The sequence below is a fragment of the Acinonyx jubatus genome, chromosome C1 (assembly GCF_027475565.1).
Source record: "Acinonyx jubatus isolate Ajub_Pintada_27869175 chromosome C1, VMU_Ajub_asm_v1.0, whole genome shotgun sequence".
NCBI classification, from domain to species: domain Eukaryota; kingdom Metazoa; phylum Chordata; class Mammalia; order Carnivora; family Felidae; genus Acinonyx; species Acinonyx jubatus.
This window is the reverse complement of record NC_069381.1, coordinates 188,659,006-188,677,930: the sequence shown is the minus strand read 5'-3', so window position 1 is coordinate 188,677,930 and position 18,925 is coordinate 188,659,006. Positions and strand designations below refer to the sequence as shown.

Below are 18,925 nucleotides of genomic sequence, written 5' to 3'. Positions count from 1 at the left end.
CCAGCTGTCAGCACAGAGCCTGATGCGGGGCTCAAACTCACAGAGTATGAGATCATGACCTGAGCTGAAGTCAGGCGCTCAACCGACTGAGCCACCACGGCGCCCCGGGTTGAGTATTTTCTAATGAAATAGATCGAAGAAGAAAATGGAAGAAACATTATGTGGTACTATCACTGTAAATGGGTAAGGTATCTGAAATAAAACCCAGCCATAAATCGTATTTTTCCGGACACCTACGTATCACAAATCATGTCTCACGGTATAGTTCTGTATTAAGACCACTGTACTGATTTTAATTCTCACTCCAATGTGTCATGAGGTTGAGGAGTGTGTGTATTTTTTTTAAGCAGTATGATAAGATGTCACCCTGGAAACACTTTAGATATCTGCTGGGTCTGTTAGTTAAAAGGATACATTTTTATTATTCAATATAAAATAATAATTTTAAATTTAATTACAAAATTGAAACAAATAATTTTATATTTAATTATAAATTTAAACAAATTATTGTTATTAATTATTTTAATGTTTATTTACTTTTTTTTAAATGTTTATTTGGGGCGACAGAGAGACAGAGTGGGGGAGGGGCAGAGAGAGAGGGAGACACAGAATCTGAAGCAGGTCTCCAGGCTCTGAACTGGTCAGCACAGAGCCCGACATGGGGATCGAACCCATGAAGTACGGGATCATGACCTGGGCCAAAGTCGGATGCTTGACCGACTGAGCCACCCAGGCGCCCCAATGTTTATTTACTTTTAAGAGAGAGAGACAGAGAGAGAGAGCATGAGTGGAAAGGGGCAGAGAGAGAGAGAGAGAGAGGGAGACGCGGAAGCCGAAGCAGGGTCCAGGCTCTGAGCTGTCAGCACAGAGCCCAATGTGGAGCTCGAACTCATGAACCATGAGATCATGACCTGAGCTGAAGTCGGACACTTAACCAACTGAGCCACCCAGGCGCCCCAACAAATTATTTTAAATAAAAGTTGCCTAAGGAGCAATCAGCTTTCTAGATTTGAAAATGAGGTGGGAGGGTACTGGGCAGGGGGATAAAGACGAAAAATTAAAAAGGCTCTTGGTTATACTCTGGTCAATTTGCCTCAACTCTGAGCTGGGAGTAGAAATGTTAAGTACAGTACAGTCAAGTAAAATGTAAAGGGTGCCCTCAAACAACAGCAGCTTATGTCTCAGGGTGACACTTGCCAGTTGGGACTGAGCCCCCGTTAGCCACCAGCACCATCAGCAAGCCCCAGTGGTTTGCTGGGAGGTCTTGATCATGGGAAGGCTGTTGCTTTGTGGTTAACACTTCCACCCAGCTCCACGTGGGCAAACATCCAAATAAGACGAAACTGATGGCCAGGCTACTGCACTCTATTTCCACATCTGTTTAGGCTCCTCTCGGGTCTTGCTCCAGTCCTGATTTCTGCATTCTGACTCCTGGCTGAGCCGTCTCCCGCAGCTTTATTCATTTCTGGCCTTACTGAGTGAGTGTCAATGCTTTGCTTAAGAACTAAGCTATCTTCTCCGACGCGTGGCTTCCTGTAGCTGGCTGACTTCGTTCCTCCACGCGTGGTGGAGCATCAGTTCTCTGGGATTCAAGTCGGCTCTGTCCTGTGTGGTGAGTCCTTCCCTCCGAGGCCCCCAGGAGCAGCTGCACCTCGTTCCTCAAGGCCACTGTATGCACTTGATCTGCCAACGGGCTTGCTTCCTGAAGGATCTGCTGCTCCCTCCCGGAGCCCAGCAGCACTACCTCAAGCTTCCCTGGCTCAGCTTTATCCAGATAAACTACTGGCTTGCTGAAACAATTCCAGAATTCTGATTCTCCCAACCTGTAATAAGAAAGAGAAAGTAAGCCAAACAAGTAAAGCCAAATTTCATGTTGACCATAATGACAGGAGTTCATGGTTAGTAGGTATAATTATTCAACTATACCAAAATCATCTTTATTTAAGCTCTTCCTCACTCGTTCTTTCCACAGATAGTTATTGGGCCTATTCCATGTTCTGGGAATTGTTCTTGCAACTAAGGATATAGCGGAGAATTTAAAAAGACAGTTTTGGGGTGCCTGGGTGGCTCAGTCAGTTGAGTGTCTGACCCTTGGCTTCAGCTCAGGTCCTGATCTGATGGTTTTGTGGGCTTGAGCCCTGCATCAGGTTCTGAGCTGACCGTTTGGGGCCTGCTTGGGATTCTCTCTCTCTCCCCCTCTCTCTCTCTGTCCTTCCCCCACCTGTGCTCTCTCTGTCTCTCTCAAAATACATAAATAAACTGAAAAAAGAAAAAAAAGAGTTTTGGGACTCAGAGCTTACACTGTATATCTAATGGGATTTCCCTGAGTGAGGAGGTAAATAATGATTTAAAGAGTGCTACTTTAGGGGTGCTTGGGTGGCTCAGTCGGTTGAGTGCCTGCTTCGACTCAGGTCATGATCTCAAGGCTCGTGAGTTTGAGCCCTGAGCCAGGCTCTGTGCTGACAGCTCAGGGCCGGGAGCCTGTTTCAGCTTCTGTGTGTGTGTCTCTCTCTGCCCCTCCCCTGCTCACACTCTGTCTCTCTCTGTCTCTCAAAAATAAATAAACACTGACAAAAAATTTTTAAAGAGCGCTACTTTAGACAAGGGCGTCTAATTGGCATGCTGATATGTATTCTCTCATTTAATCATAGATAAATTAACCATTCAATTTGTGGCTCCTATCTGAAATCAGTACATCATGCTCCAAGAAGTATAGTCTTGCAAGCCTTAAATACTTGAGCCATAACAAATATCCTAGCCTGTGTATTTTTCCAATTTTTTATGATGACAAATTTCAAACATTCAGAGAAGTTGAAGGAATGTGCAGAGAACAATTACATACTTATAATCTAGATCGATAACTAACATTTTGCTGTATCTGGTTGACCTATAATTATTTATGTATTTTAAATGTATTATTTGAAGACAGTTTCAAGCTTGCAAAAAACTTGCAAGAAGAAGGCAAAGAATTCTTTCAAATCCCTTTTACCTATTGTTAAAATTTTGCTCCATTTGTTTTTGTATTCTGTGTATGCGTCCATGTAGTTTTCCTGAGAGGAAGTTGTACAACTCATGCCCCCTTCTCCTCATATATATATATATATTTTAATGTTTATTTGTTTTTGAGAGAGAGAGAGAGGGAGAGGGAATCAGAGGATCTGAAGCGGGCTGTCCTATGTGGGGCTAGAACTCACGAACTGCGAGATCATGACCTGAGCCGAAGTCAGACAGTTAACTGAGCCATCCAGGTGCCCCTACCTATATATTTTAGTGTCTATTTCCTAAGAACAAGGACATTCTTCCACATAACCATTGCGTACTTAATAATTAGAGGAAATGTAAGTTGATGCAATACTGTCAGCCAACCTCTAATCCATGTTCCAGTTCTGTCAATTGATCCAATAATGTTCTTTTGGGCCTTTTATTTTTTTCTAGTATAGGATGCAGTCAGCATCAGATGTTACATTTACTTGCCATGTCTCTTTAGTCTTTTAATCTGGAACATTTCCATAGCTTTTCTTTGTCTTTGATGACACTGACATTTTTGAAGAAAACAGAACATAAAAAAAAAAAAAGTTCCTTATTTGGAGGTTGTCTGATGTCTATCATGTGTCATAGTTTGGGTTCTTCTAAAAGAAGACTCAGGGACAGCTTAATGATCGGATATGAGGCTGTGCCCTTAGGATCCATTCCTGTGTGTAGAAGGTGGGGAGACAACTGGGCAGGGGGAGAAATTGAGCTGCAAAAGTAGGACCGTCTCCATAGGTGGACCTGGGAAGCTAAAATGGACCCGTAAGAATTATCCCCCACTGGGGCATGATGGCCAGGGCTTCCTACTTCCATTTCAGCCATCACTGGAGGTAAGCCACTCTAGAAGGGCGTGGCCCTGGGAAGGGAACTCTGTGTAGTAACAGCAGTCCCTGAAGGGCTGCTAATTGGACGCTGTTTCTTTTTTTTTTTTTTTTTTAATTTTTTTTTTTTTTTGGACGTTGTTTCTTGATGGCTCCCCAGGAGCTAGGGCAACATTTTACCTGGAAAGGGGACCTAGACTGTGCCATAAGTATACCTCAATTAAAAAAAAAAAAAAAAAATGATAGGAACACCTGCATCTGACTCTTGGTTTCGGCTCAGGTCATGATCTCACCGTTGGTGGGTCTGAGCCCCATGTGAGGTCCCGCACCGACAGTTGGAGCCTGCTTGGGATCCTTCTTGGGATTTTCTCTCTCTCTGCCCCTCCACTGCTTGTGCTCTCTCTCTCTCTCTCTCTCTCAAAATAAATAAATAAACAAACCCAAAAAGATAAACATTAAAAAAAATGTTTCATCAATGGTCACAGATTACTTTGTTTCGATCTTTTTTCCCCATTTTCTTTAAAGTTTATTTATTTATTTTGAGAGAGTAGGGAGGGCGCAGAGAGAGGGTGAGAGACAGAATCCCAAGCAGGCCCTGCACTGTCAGCGTAGAGCCCAACTCGGGGCTCAAACTCACAAACCATGAGATCATGACCTGAACCCAAATCAAGAGTCAGACACTTAACTGACTGAGCCAGCCAGACGCCCCTCTTTTCTCTTTTAACATGGAACTATCTTTCTATTTGTTTTTCCTTGACAAAGACTAAACAGACCAGGCCTGATGTCTTGAAGAACTTTCCTATTTTTCAGTGTTTTTCAAATTTGAGTCTTGTGACTTAATGTCACAAGAACTGAGGAAAATAACACAGTTTGCTTTTAATTCGATGATTTTAAGTATTAATACAGATAAAGTAATTTTTTAAGATATGCACTACCTTTGCTAGAAAGCCATTGAAGGCCTGCTTTTATATTCATTATTAATAAAGGAGAGTCTTAGAGAAGTAAAGAGATAAAATGATTTATTACACCAAATTTATTACCCGTATTTAAAATTGAGTTAACACAGTATTTGTGTGAGTGTGTGAGTATACATAGCCAAATACTATTTAACCTTCACATTTTCTTCTCTAACAAAGAATGAAAGAAAAAGCTGCTTTGTTGGTTTTTTTTTTTTTTTTGTAATTTGCAAGTGAAAACAGGAAATGAAAGAATCATATTATCTTGTCCCATCATATTATGTTGTACCATAATCACATTATATTATATTGTTACTAAAGCTTCTTTAGTCCCTTAAATGTAGCACTCATTATAAGCAGCTCTAATCCTCTTAAAATATTATGACTCATTCATTATAACAAATTAAGGAAGACATGAGACACAAGGATCTTTTCAGATTATTTCCAGACAAGCTTCTTTAACTAATGTCCCTTAATTGAGCTAGTTATAAGTTTTCTGATGGAAAAGAATTACCTCTGCTAGGTATTAGTCAAATACTTTCAAAATTTGTCAATGGCCACCACCATGACAAAGGGACAGGGGTATCTTCCTTTCTCCTCCCTACTTTCTTCCATCCCTCCTTTGTCCTTTTTCCCCTGTCTTTAATGGAAAGAATTCACTGCTAAAACTATATGATAGTGCTCATTTTCCACTCAAACTAAGATAGATCCCATAAACATTAAAGGAAGTGGGAAATCTTCAATATAGGAGCCACAAGTGCATATGAGATAAATATAAAGCTACAGACTTGCTACTGTTATGTGTAGGATAAAATATAATACAGATTTGGTCAACTTTGCCTATTTTGAGCCTATATATTTTGATTCAGCATCATTCCTTGAATATTCATTGTGTTTAAGCCCCTGAACTGGACCCTCTGATGAGTCACAAATTTGATTGATTGACTGGTTGATTGATTCACTTATTTATTTATTCATTCATTCACTTTTATGGTCTCTACAACTAAAGCAAGTTTAGGAAGGAGAAGAAGGTGGTGGAAAAATATGTGTGTTTCCATAGGAGCTTAACTACTAAGTGGGCTACATTATTATTCTTAGATTCCATAAGCCTAATTTGTAAAAGAACACCATGCTATTTGAGGCACGTGGTTCCCATATGCACAAAATATGCCTATTCCAACTCCTTATTCAGGTGACATGAGCAAAAATAGCAGAGTAAGGACCTCTGAAAGTTCTCTCCTCCAGAAAGCAACAAGAAACTGGCAAAATGGTCACATTCAACTTTTACATAACTCTGATATTTACCCAAAAGCTTGCAACAATCTGGGAGTGTTCATTAAAAACAAACAAGGGGTTGCCATTTGTAACTATGTGGATGGAACTGGAGGGTATTATGCTAGGAGAAATTAGGCAGAGAAAGACAAAAATCCTATGACTTCACTCATATGAAGACTTTAAGAGACAAAACAGATGAACATAAGGGAAGGAAAACAAAAATAATATAAAAACAAGGAGGGGGACAAAAGAGACTCATAAATATGGAGAACAAACTGAGGGTTACTGGAGGGGTTGTGGGAAGAGGGATGGGCTAAATGGGTAAGGGGCATTAAGGAATCTACTCCTGAAATAATTATTGCACTATATGCTAACTAATTTGGATGCAAATTTAAAAAATAATAAAAACAACAAAAAAAACCCCCCAAAAAACAAACAAGGGGTGGGGTGCCTGGGTGGCTCAGTTGGTTAGGCAACCCATTTTGGTCAGGTCATGATCTCACGGTTCGTGGGTTTGAGCCCTGCGTCAGGCTCTGTGCTGACAGCTCAGAGCCTGGAGCCTGCTTCGGATTCTGTGTCTCCCTCTCTCTGCCCCTCCCCAGCTTGCGCTCTGTCTCTTTCTCTTTTTCTCTCAAAAATGAATAAACATTAAAAAAATTGAAATAAACAAACAAACAAGGCCACCTAGGTGGCTCAGTGGGTTAAGCGTCTTGACTTTGGCTCAGGTCACGATCTCACAGTTCCATGAGTTCGAGCCCCACATAGGGGGCTCTGTGCTGACAGTTCGGAGCCTGGAGCCGGCTTCGGATTCTGTGTCTCCCTCTCTCTCTGCCCCTCCCCAACTCGCGCTCTGTCTCTCTCTGTCTCGCAAAAATGAATTAAAAAATTTTTTTAAATAAAGATACATAAAAACAAACAAAAACAACAAAATTCAAAACTACTCAATCACAGTAAAAGAAGTGAGCTGTGTGGCATTTTTAACTTGTCCTGGTCTCATCCTGCTTTGCAATAGTCTTGAAAACCAGCAGCCTGCATTTGTTCTCCATGAAGACTAGCAAGCAGCCAGGCAGCAACTGAAAGGAACAGAAAGCAGTTGTGGAAATCCTTCAAAGCTTCATCCCCAGAGAACTGTTCTATGACCTGTCTGGGGGCTTCTTGGAAAAACTCACTTGCAAGACTATCTATATTTGACCTAAGTCAGCTCACCTACTGTGAAAAGCTTTTTCCCCAGAAGCATTTGTCAAAAATAATAACAGGCAGTTACTTAGCTTTTCAGCTGCTTGAGGTGATGGACACCAGTGGAGGGAAAGCATTAGACTAACCAAAAGCTTTAAAAGAAAGACTGAGGAATGAGACATACAGAGAGGCCTTGAAAAGCTCTGATGTGTACCTGAGAATCCAGAAGGCCACATGCAAGTATAGGCTGTGCTCATGCCCGGGGTTCTGTGCATGGCCAAGAAAGCCAGGAAAAGGCCCTAAGCTTTCACCTCTGGATGACCTTGAAGGTTCTGCAAGCAGAAAATAGAGCCTAAAGCAGAGGTGAAAAATGTGCCCCCAACATGCAGACAGAGCCCCTCACCAAAACCTGGGAGACTATTGGTTCCAGGCATTTAAGGAAATTTCCAGGTCCTACGTTATATATTCTGAGCTTTGCATGGTGGTAACAACAAAGGAAAGGTTGCATAAGCCGTGGGACAGTCTACAGCTTTGACGTCTCTCAGATTCCTGATCCCTCCATTTCAGTTCAGGCCACTAAGAATTTTCCTTTCTTTCTTGCCAGTTCAGCCATACATTTAAAAAGATGATTTTTGGGGACACCTGGGTGGCGCAGTCGGTTAAGCGTCCAACTCTTGATTTCAGCTCAGGTCATGATCTCGCGGTTCCTGAGTTCGAGCCCCACATCGGGCTCTGCACTGATGGTGCAGAGTCTGCTTGGGATTCTCTCTCTGTCTCTCTGTCTCTGTCTCTCTATCTGCTCCTCCCCCTCTTGCATGTGCACGCTGTGCCTCAAAATAAATAAATAAGCTTTAAATAAATAAAACTTTGTCAGCACAGAGCCCGATGCTGGGCTCGAACCCACAAACTCATGAACCCACAAACCGTGAGATCATGACCTGAGCTGAAGTTGGATGCTTAACTGACTGAGCCACTAGGTGCCCCTGTTTAATCTAGTGTTTTTAGAGGTTTTGTAGTGAAAAGTGCTTTAAAAATATCCAGAGTAGCTAGAGTACCATACTGCCAGCAACATAACTCCACCAAGCTTTTGAGCTACTAATAGCCTTCCTAAGAAGGGTCTACCTACAGGGTCACTTCACAACTGAACGAATGTAGTAAGGCACAAAAAGTTATGTAGACCGCAGTGACTACATTGTTGGAGAGTTCCATGGTCTTTTTCTGCTATTCAGCTTCAGAGCCAGGCTCGAACCAACTCCTTTTCTCTCCTTATCTTTGAGGGGCCCCACCAACTCAGACACTTTCTGCTCCCGCCATAGCTGACTCTGCCCACTTCTCTCGTTGCACATCTCTCCAACTGCCATACTCTTTGCTCCACAAACATTTAGTTTTATCTTCAATCTTTTACTGTTAATCACTAGAAGAGAATAGTAAATAACAGAAACACGGTCAATATGAGAAATTTACAAGCATTTCATAATTTTACGAAAGGTCTTAGAATCATGGTCCTGATTTCCTTCTAGAATGAGTTTTTGTCTCTCTGATTTTATTCTTTTAGGGAGTTGTTCTATATTTAGGTGAAGGCCCCAGGGATCCTGTTTTCAAAAATGACCCTTCTTCCTCAATTGAAGACACACGGGTCTGTGGATGCTATCAAGGCAGAACAATATGTATCTGTCTCCTCTCCAGAAGACATTTGGTACCTCTGAGAATCACCAGATTGAATTATCCCCAAACCAGTTGTCCTTTGTCCTGATCAGGAATACTATGGCCATTATTTATAATCCTATTATTAGATGATCAAAACACCTACATATAACCTAGACTTTGATAGTGGTCCTACTTTTAACCACCCGGTTAATGCAAGGCTTCATTCCCTTCTGCAACATTGATTTCATAATATGTTAGGGCTTTTTCCTCTTCGCCTTTTATTTTTTAGCCTTTTTCCCTATTTTCCATTTTATTGTCTCTCTGTGCTACATTTTAGGTACCTGCTTCACATATATCTTCTTTTTTTCCTTTTTATTTATTTATTTTGAGGGAGAGACAACACAAGTAGGGGAGGGGCAGGGACAGAGGGAGAGAGAGAGTCCCAAGCAGGCTCTGCACTGGCAGAGAAAGGGGCTCGAACCCATGAAACCATGAGGTCATGACCTGAGCCAAAATCAAGAGTCAGACGCTTAACTGACTGAGCCACCCAGGTGCCCCCAGATATATCTTCAGGTTTACAGTCTCCCTTTGGCTGGGTCTATGCTATTATTTTATGCATCCAATAACATAAATTTCAATATTAACTTTGTAATTTCTAGAAGTCCTGCATGGTTCTTTATAAAACTTTCTTGGCCCAAAGTAAATGTTCTGCCTAAAATCCTAGTAATATTAGTGCTTCTGTCTTTAGTATTTAGGTATTTATTTCGACCCATCCTCCTCAGCATTCAGATATTTATAAGTGCTCCACTTTACGTTTTTTCATGTATAAAACAAAAGGAGATTTAAATTGTCTCTGACATCTCATTTCACTTTAATAGACTACAATTCTGTAATCTTTAGCCATACTAACTTCACTGTCTTTCTTTTTTTCTTTTTAATGTTCATTCATTTATTTTGAGAGAGAGGGAGTGGGAGAGGGGCAGAGAGAGAGAGAGAGTCCCAAGCAGGCTCCACACCGTCAGCACAGTCCCTGATGCAGGGCTCAGTCCCGCAAACCGTGAGATCATGACCTAAGCTGAAATCAAGAGTCCTACGCTTCACTGACTGAGCCCCCCGGGTGCCCCTACTTCACCTTCTTCCAAAGAGATTAAAGAATGAAAATTGGTTTGTAAAGGGAGCACTCCCATTTCCCCAACTAAAAATGGCAAGTTGCAACAGATGAAAAGAAACAGACATGGCAGCCACATCTTTGGGAGTCAAAATGAGAAATAAGAAAAGTGTTTCCCTTCACAGTACATTACACGTGAAAGAAATTTTATACTGTCCTCTCCTTTTATCCTTCATGCCACCCCACCCCTCCAAGAACACTTAGTGAAGGCAGCACGGCATATATTCATTGATTGGGAAATCACTGGTAAGCCACAGAATCAGAACTGTACATTTTGACCAATGGCCAGGAGAGCCATCGAACTGTATCCGGTACAACGTCAGAGTAACCCAAACAGAGAGTTTCAGGGTTGGCGGTACTTTAGACATCATCAAGCCCAGTCACACTGAGTTCCTGGTGTCCTCCTACAAAACCCTCGATTTGTGGTTGCCTCATTAAACATCTCCAACTATGAGAATGTGCCATCATCTGACCCAGCTCTGTACTAGTATGAAAGCTCCACGGGTTCTGTTCACCACCAGTCACTACTCTTTCTTCAGGGCCCAGAACACATAGCAGATGCTCAATAAATATTTTTAAAAATGTTTTCTGATAAAGGGCGCCTGGGTGGCTCAGTCGGTTTAATTAAGCGTCTGACTCTTGACTTCGGCTCAGGTCAGGATCTCACAGTTGGCGAGATCGAGCCCTGCGTTGGGCTCTGCGCTGACAGCACGGAGCCTGTTTGGGCCCTCTCTCCCTCTCTCTCTGCCTCTCTCTCTTTCACTCTAAATAAATCAAAATAAACATTAAAAAATAATTTTTTTGAGAAATATTTTTTAAATGAATAAATGCCAATTTTTAACCACTATAGTCTTCAGAAAGTTTGCCTTCTGTTGAGCTCAAATATCTTTTTCTCTCATGTCCTTAGTTTTGCTCTCCAGCCAGATAAATTTCCCTCATCTGCATACCAGACCTTGACCCGCTTGAAAAAGTGATCCTACCCAGGGGCGCTTGGCTGGCTCAGTCAGAAGAGCATGCCACTCTTGATCTTGGGGTCATGAGTTCGAGCCCCATGTTGGGTGCAGAGATTACTAAAAAAATAAATTAAAAAAAGGTTATCCTGTTCTTTCTTTTCCAGAATAAATAGCTTCCACCAATTCATTCAGTGTTCCTCAACATGATACAGTTTTAAGCTTTCCCTCCACCCTGTTCTCTCTTTTCTGGACATGCTCCAGTTTACCATCGTTCCTCTTAAACTGTAATTCTCAGAAAAGAATACAACAACCCCGGATGCAACCTGACCAGTTCAAGAATTGACACTCCCTCAATTCTATTCAAAGAGCTCCAGGGCAAATTCACAGGGTTTTTTGTTTGTTTGTTTGTTTGTTTGTTTGTTTTTCTTCTTTCTTTTTTCTTTCTTTTTTTTTAAGCAGTCACATCCCTTTCTTGATTCACATTGAGCTCACGGTCAAGGAGAAATCTTGTGTTGGTGCAGAAATTTAGCACGTCTAGATGTTGGAACCCGTTGCCCCAGGACACTAGTCTCTGTGCCTTTGGCGAGTGCCACACACTGTGGAAATGTGAGTGGAGGTGGTTGAGTGGGACCTTGCCCAGGTGGGCTACATTGACTCCCTTCTCTTGGGTGATAAGAAGGCACCCGGGCGGCTCAGGTGGTTAAGCGCCCGACCATTGACTTCGGCTCAGGTCATGATCTCATGTTTTGTGAGTTTAAGCCCTGCATTGGGCTGTCAGCGCAGAGCCTGCTTGGGATTCTCTCTCCCTGTTTCTGCCTCTCCCCCACTTGCTCTCTATCTCTCTCTCAAATTAAATAAAAATAAACTTTAAAAAAAGTATATATTTTTTAAAAGCCCTGCAAAAGCCATTAGTCCATTTTTCTGTATCTCTTTGATGTAGGCTTACCAGATCCATCTTAGGAAAAAACTTCAGGGCCCATAACTGCTACCTAAGCACATTACCAGCTAGGAAAACCTGTCAGAGAAGATGATTTGCTTTGTACAGTAACTGACATAAAGTTCAACGTGGGTGTTGCTTAACAAGTGAATTCTGAAGTGAGAGAAGAGAGATAATTTCTAACGAACATTCTGGACACTGCCTTACGGTCTCATTTTCCAGGTGCGTACGGTGGAATTTGATTTTTGAGAAGTAATAGAAAGGCCATTCTGGATATCTCTTTTCAGAACCTTCAAAATTTTATTATCTTAATGGAGACAAAACTAAAGTGTCTTCAACTCAAGCTATCTATGATTACTGTTAATGTGATTCTGCATGGTGGGTTTGAAGATAAATGTAGCAGTCAGAGAAAGACAAATACCGAATGATTTCACTCATATGTGGAATTTAAGAAACGCAACAGATGAACGTAGGGGAAGGGAAGAAAAAATAAGATGAAAACAGAGAGGAAGGCAAACCATAAGAGACTCAGATACAGAGAACAAATTGAGGGTTGCTGGAGGGGTGTTGGGAAGGGGGAGGGGGCAAATGGGGGATGGGTAGGGGGAGGAGCTAAATGGGTGATGGGCATTAAGGAGGGCACCTGTTAAGATGAGCACTGGGTGTTATATGTAAGTGATGAATCACTAAATTCTCCTCCTGAAACCATAATTACACTATATGTTAACTAGGATTAAATTAGGAAAGAAAAGATGAATTTAGAATTGCCGTGCCTTTTCTGCTTTTAATAATTTTTGATAGTTGGACTTTAGGCTTAAAATGGTTTGTCTGACTTTGTCTTGTTAGAGAAAATCTGTGATGAACAGAAGAGATACAGGAGCCTGTTCTAAAAGTAGAATTTAAATTTTTTTTTATCAGTATTATATCAAGTGTTTTGTTACTGAGTTCCTTCCAAGTTCCTTGCCAGGAGATTAACTGCTTGTGTTATATTTCAATGAAGACACATTATGTTACTTGGATAGGTGCTGATTTGAGCACCTGTGAAACCCTTGGCTTTTGAGTTATCCAAAGTACTGAGCAGTAGGAACAGTGGATACATACGTACGTCCATTCTTTCTCATGAGCCACCATGCTTAATGACCTTCACAAGACCCCATTTCTTTTCCTCAAGTACTACACCTCTGTTTCTGGGTCAGCATGAGTCCTATCAAATATGAAAGAAAGATACTAAATAAATGCAAATTCTTTTACTCTATAGTTACTGGGTCCGGGACCAATTTACAAAATAATGTAGTTAAGAGGCCTCAGAAGTGGTTCTTTCCTCTCTCTTTTCTACCGCTCTAGAGCGTTAAGTAAACGGAAAAGATGCCAATTATAAAATGAGCCCAGAACAAGGGAAAGCTCTTAAAATACAGTCATAAGTTTTACCACTGAACTGCAATCTATTGCTTCCTTCCTTCCTCCCTTATTCCTTCCTTCTACCCTCTCTTCCTTTTCTCCTTCCTTCCTTCCTTCTCTCCCTCCTTCCTCCTTCCTTCCTTCTTTCCTTCCTTCCTTCCTTCTTTTCTTTTTCCCTTTCTTTCTTAGTCAAGGAAAGAAAAGGAGAAAATATAAATGCTTTCTCTCCTTACCTTCTAGCTATGCAAACTTAGGCAGGAAGAACTAGTTAGGAAGTGAAGATTCTATTTCTCCTGCAGCTCTCCAGCTGTTTTGGGTACGGTTGCATGTTTATAATTTTTTTCTCACAGATGTTACATTTTATAAAATCTGACTCATTAGGGTGGTACTGGTATCTTTAGATGGAAAGAAATCCCTGAGGGCTGGATGATTACACAAGTCTGCTTCACTAAAGACCTGAAATATTTGAATAGAATATTTCCCAGAAAAAAAAAAAAAAAGAAGCAATAAGAATTTGCCACAATTAAATAAATCAAAGAGCAATGATTTCAAATTCTTTTTTTTTTTTTTTTATGGGAAGAATGAAGGACGGATAATATTCTTGTTTGGGGAGGCTTGATTTTTATTTGCAGAATGTTTTTAATTTGTGTGGACTTTTCGTTTTGGAACTTGGGTCTATAATTTTGTTTCAGTGTGCAACAAAAAACCCCCACATTTATTAGAAGACACTTTTCGAATGCCCACTCTGTGCAAAGCACGAGATTTGGTGCTACTTGGAGTAGTAAAAGACCTAGAATACACTGTCCTGCCATCTTTTAGCTTCTCATAAAAGCCTACAATTAAATGTCACCAGGGCGCCTGGGTGGCTCAGTCAGTTGAGCGTCTGACTCCTGGTTTCAGCTCAGGTCGTGATCCTGCCATTTATGGGTTTGAGCCCCACGCCAGGCTCTGTGCTGCCAGTGCAGAGCCTGCTTGGGATTCTCTCTTCCTCTCTCTCTCTCTCTGCACCCCTTGAGCACTCTCTCTCTTTTTCTCACAAATGATTAAATAAACTTAAAAAAAATTTTTTAAATAAAATTAGATGAGATGCCTGGGATCCCAAAAGGGAAGGGGACTCATCCAAAGTCCTGCATCTGGCGACACACAGAACTAAGACTTGGTGTCTCCTTAGTTCCAGTGCTCTTTCAACACACCAGGCTACTTAGTACCTGCAGACTTAAATGGCGGGCCAGCACCAGGGTGAGTCAACTGATGCAAAATTGTACAAAGTACCAAAAACTGCATTAATCAAAATGAATGCAAAAAAAAAAAAAAATCTGCTGAACAAAATACCAAAATTTTAAGTGAAGTCAGGATCTGGCCCTACACTTGTCTGACCCCGCCTCACTTGCCTCACCCTAATCTTGGCCCTGTGCCGTGCAATCTGAACTTTTGGGTGGACCAAGGGGGACAAACGATAAGGAAACATTCCCATAAGTGGGATAGTTGTAAAGTATTATTGTAAGTTGCAAAGGAGTCCCTGAATTAATTTATAGAGTGAGATATCCAGATGTTCAGAGATAGATCACAAACTATCCACAGTAGTGTATTGAGGTAAATGGCTCTCATTTGTTTTAATAAGAAACAGACTGTAGGGCGCCTGGGTGGCTCAGTCGGTTGAGTGTCAGATTTCGGCTCGGGTCATGATCTCACAGCTCGTGAGTTTGAGCCCCGTGTTGGGCTCTGTGCTAACAGCTCAGAGCCTGGAGCCTGCTTTGGATTCTGTGTCTCCGTCTCTCTCTGCCCCTCCCCTGCTTGTGCTCTCTCTGTCTCAATAAATAAAGAAACATTTGAAAAACTAAAAAAAAGGGGTGCCTGGGTGGCTCAGTCGGTTGAATGTCTGACTTCGGCTCAGGTCATGATCTCGTGGTTTACGGGTTCCAGCCCCGCGTCGGGCTCTGTGCTGACAACTCAGAGCCTGGAGCCTGCTTCAGATTCTGTCTCCCTCTCTCTCCGCCCCTCTCCCCTCACACTCTGTCTCTCTCTCCTTCAAAAATAAATAAACGTCAAAAAAAAATTTTTTTTTTTTAAATAAAGAAAGAATGGTGTTAAAGACCCCTTCTTTGTGCGTGCATCCGTGCCTTCTGGAACATCCCCAACCAGCAGCCTGCCTGTGCCGAGCCCCCTTAGTGCCCACCCAATGCGACGTATCTGTTTGCTCCATTTGCTGTTTGGTAGATTTTTTAACATTCTCTGTTTTGAACAGCTATAAATTCTTGCTTCTACGAAGCCAAATTTTCTTGGCTGTTATGCCAACATTTTTTTGTCCTAGCTCCAACATGAGAAACACAGTAATGTCTTACTTTTTCCTCATCTTAAAGTATGTGAAGACAGCTTTCAGACTCCTTCAGTTTTCCCTTCTCACTGGTTTCCTTCAGCCATTCCAGCAAAGATGTAACTTTTGAAGTGCCCTTGGTCTCCTAGGTCCTTCCTTTTACACTGCTTTCACCCTCCGGTGGTCTTTTCAAAATCTGTTTTGCCGACCTCAACAAACTACTCCTGATACAGATTGACCATGACAAAGTGGAGAGCTGAGGTTGCCAGCTTTGCAGTTATTAGCATGAAATAATTTTAAATGTTCATGACGAATGGCTCCAAACCATCAAAATAATGATTCTGGCACCCAACTGTTTGGTAATGACCGACTGGAAAGACTTTCAACTTAGGCTTTATTTTATCTTCCACGACTACACTTCATCCCACACTCCCTCCTAAGTCCTCCCAGTTTGGGGGGGTGGGGGTGGGGAGGCAAAGCTATTGTCAGGCATTATATAAATATATATTGTAAGGCATAATCTTCCATGAATGGGAGGAAGTTCTAGCACCGTTGCCCTTCCCACCACCCCGCACATTTTTGCCGTTGTGTTGAAAAAAACATTACTGTTGCAACCAAAACCAGTTTCTCTTCCACCTCCTCGACCAAGTTCACTTACTACCTCTCTGAATGATAAACAGTATTGTTTTGTGAAATGGCTGCAACTTCGGTCTATTCTACAAGTCCCTTGACTTTTGTTCCTTCTCCTGCAGGAGAATAGCCTTCTCTTTCCTTCACAAAGGAAATATCTTAATATAAATTAAAATAAGAATCCAATGGCTGCCCATTCAGTCTCCACCCTAAACCCAGTATTGCCCCTATTCTGTAAATGTCATTGACAATATGTGATCGAGAAGCAAAACGTCTTTAGTGCCAAGTAATGATGAAATAGAATAGCAAACAGGTATGGTAGCTGCAGACTTCCACTGTGTGGCCCAAACTTTTCTGAATTTAAGCCATGGGTGGTATCTATTTATGAAAAGCTATGTACTCTGTGAGGTGCTCTAAAATCCATTCTTCAGGAGACATAACACTGCCAGGAGACACTAAAAAAGGATTAAAGCTTTGGTGTTGATTGTTTATATGAATGAAAATACCCCAAAACTGGGAAAACTCGGATCTCCAGTAGTGGTCTAGTCATATGCTCTACAAAACTATGGTTACACAAGTCCTGTGCCATCAAGGTTTTCTTTTTTTCTTTTTATTATTTTTTTTAACGTTTATTTATTTTTGAGACAGAGAGAGACAGAGCATGAATGGGGGAGGGTCAGAGAGAGGGAGACACAAAATCTGAAACAGGCTCCAGGCTCTGAGCTGTCAGCACAGAGCCCGACGCGGGGCTCGAACTCATGGACCGCGAGATCATGGCCTGAGCAGAAGTCGGCCGCTTAGCCGACCGAGCCACCCAGGCGCCCCAAGGTTTTCAAATTCAGTACCCATATTCCTTCTGCTAAAAAATTACTTGAAAAATCCCTTTTCAAAGAAATACTGATTTGAGGAATTCTCTTTGCTGTGACTAAGGCTTTGAAACATTACATTATTGATGATGGTGATTCTCCCAGACTCTGAATAAAATTTGGAAAAAAGTGAGATAAAGACCTAGACTATGTTGGGGTACCTGGCTGGCTCAGTTGGTAGGGCATGTACGTCTTGATCACAACTCTTGATCTCAGGGTCATGAGTTTGAGCCCCATGTTGGGCATAGAGCTCACATTAAAAAAAGAAAGAAAGAAAAATGTAAAAGACCTAGGCTATATCTTTATTCAGAGGTAAATAAGTAGCTTTATAAATGAGAGAAGTAAGAAGACTATAATGCTCTATGGTATTCTATTTTTTCACCACTCTTGGCCAGATTTGGGGATAATAATGGCAGCCCCCAACTCAAACACCTTCAGAAAACAGGCATCTAACAATGTGTGAACTCCATACAGATTCAATATTTTGAAAAATAAGAAGCCCACAAAACAAAACGAGTGTCTGTTTATTTATTTATATTTTTTAAAGGTTTTATTTATTTAAGTGATCTCTGCACTCAACATGGGGCTCCAACTCAGGACCCCGAGATCAAGAGTCGAATGCTCTTCTTTTTTTAAATGTTTGTTTGTTTTTGAGGGAGAGAGAGTGTGCAAGCAGGGGAGGGGCAGAGAGAAAGGGGGACAGAGGGTCCGAAGCAGGCTCTGCGCTGACAGTAGAGAGCCCGATGCGGGGCTCAAACCCACGAACCTCGAGGTCATGACCTGAGCCAAAGTCGGACGCTCAACCGACTGAGCCACCCAGGTGCCCCAGGAGTCGAATGCCCTTCTCACAGGAGCCAGCCAGTTTCCCGCTCCGGTTAGTCCTGAACTGGTGATAATCCATAGCTACAATTACTGAACACGCTTAATGTGCCAGGTACTGAGCCAAACCACCTTTTCAGGATTTCCTTTTGTGATTATCACAGCAACCCTATGAGTTAGTGCTATTACTATGCCCATTTGTCAAATGAGGAAACTGAGGTTTTGAGGGAATCGCTGATTTGTCTAAGATACCACAGCTAGGAAGAGATGGGACTGGGATCTGACAACAGGCATTCTGATTCCAGAGCCCAGAGACCACTTTATTGCTGGATATTTATTTCTTTATTAACTTCTTTGCGAGAGAGAGAGAGAGAGCACAAGAGTAAGCGGGGCCGGGGCAGAGAGAGAGAATCTCAAGCAGGCACTATGCACCGCGCCCAACGTGGGACTCAGTCCCGTGACTCTGGGATCCTGACCTGGGTCGAAATCAAGAGTCGGATGCTCAACCGACTGAGCCGCCCAGGTGCCCCTATTGCTGGATATTTAAATTATATCTGTGTGTTAATTAGCTGAAAGTCTTGCAAAGAAATTAAGCCTAAAAGTTTCTCCCTGACCCAAGGTTAACCATTCTCTGTTTTCTCCCAGCAGTTCACAGGGCCATACGGATTGCACAAATCTGGATATTAACTTCTGGGTGGAGCATTAAAACAACTGAAACGTAAGTAGGCATTGACTTTTCAAATATGTGCTTCGTCTTCTTCAACTGTCCAAGTGAAGCGTGGGGGTTACACTTCTAGTCAGCCGGCAAGTGCCTTTTATGAAAAGACCTTGATCCCAACAGAACGAAATAGGTATCATTTCATTTCCACTCAATTCACTTGTGTTTTTTTTCCCCATAAAGGAAGAACTCTCTCCCAACCCCACTGCCTTTAAAA

At 41.9% G+C, this 18,925-nt stretch overlaps 1 protein-coding gene across 8 annotated transcripts in view; it reads left to right on the top strand.

Moving 5' to 3' along the window:
* The first annotated feature begins 1,024 nt into the window (after positions 1 to 1,024).
* Positions 1,025 to 18,925, top strand: part of CMKLR2 (chemerin chemokine-like receptor 2) — a 34,129-nt gene continuing 16,228 nt past the window's right edge. For 2 of the 8 annotated variants that reach the window (XR_003417930.2, XM_053215678.1), the window contains exons 1-3: positions 1,025 to 1,612; positions 11,483 to 12,185; positions 18,639 to 18,708. The gene's annotated coding sequence lies outside the window, so the exon portion shown is untranslated. Of the gene's footprint in view, positions 1,613 to 11,482; positions 12,186 to 18,635; positions 18,709 to 18,891 lie in introns of all 8 variants that reach the window. The other 6 variants (XM_053215682.1, XM_053215683.1, XM_053215679.1 and 3 more) reach the window with 6 other exon arrangements.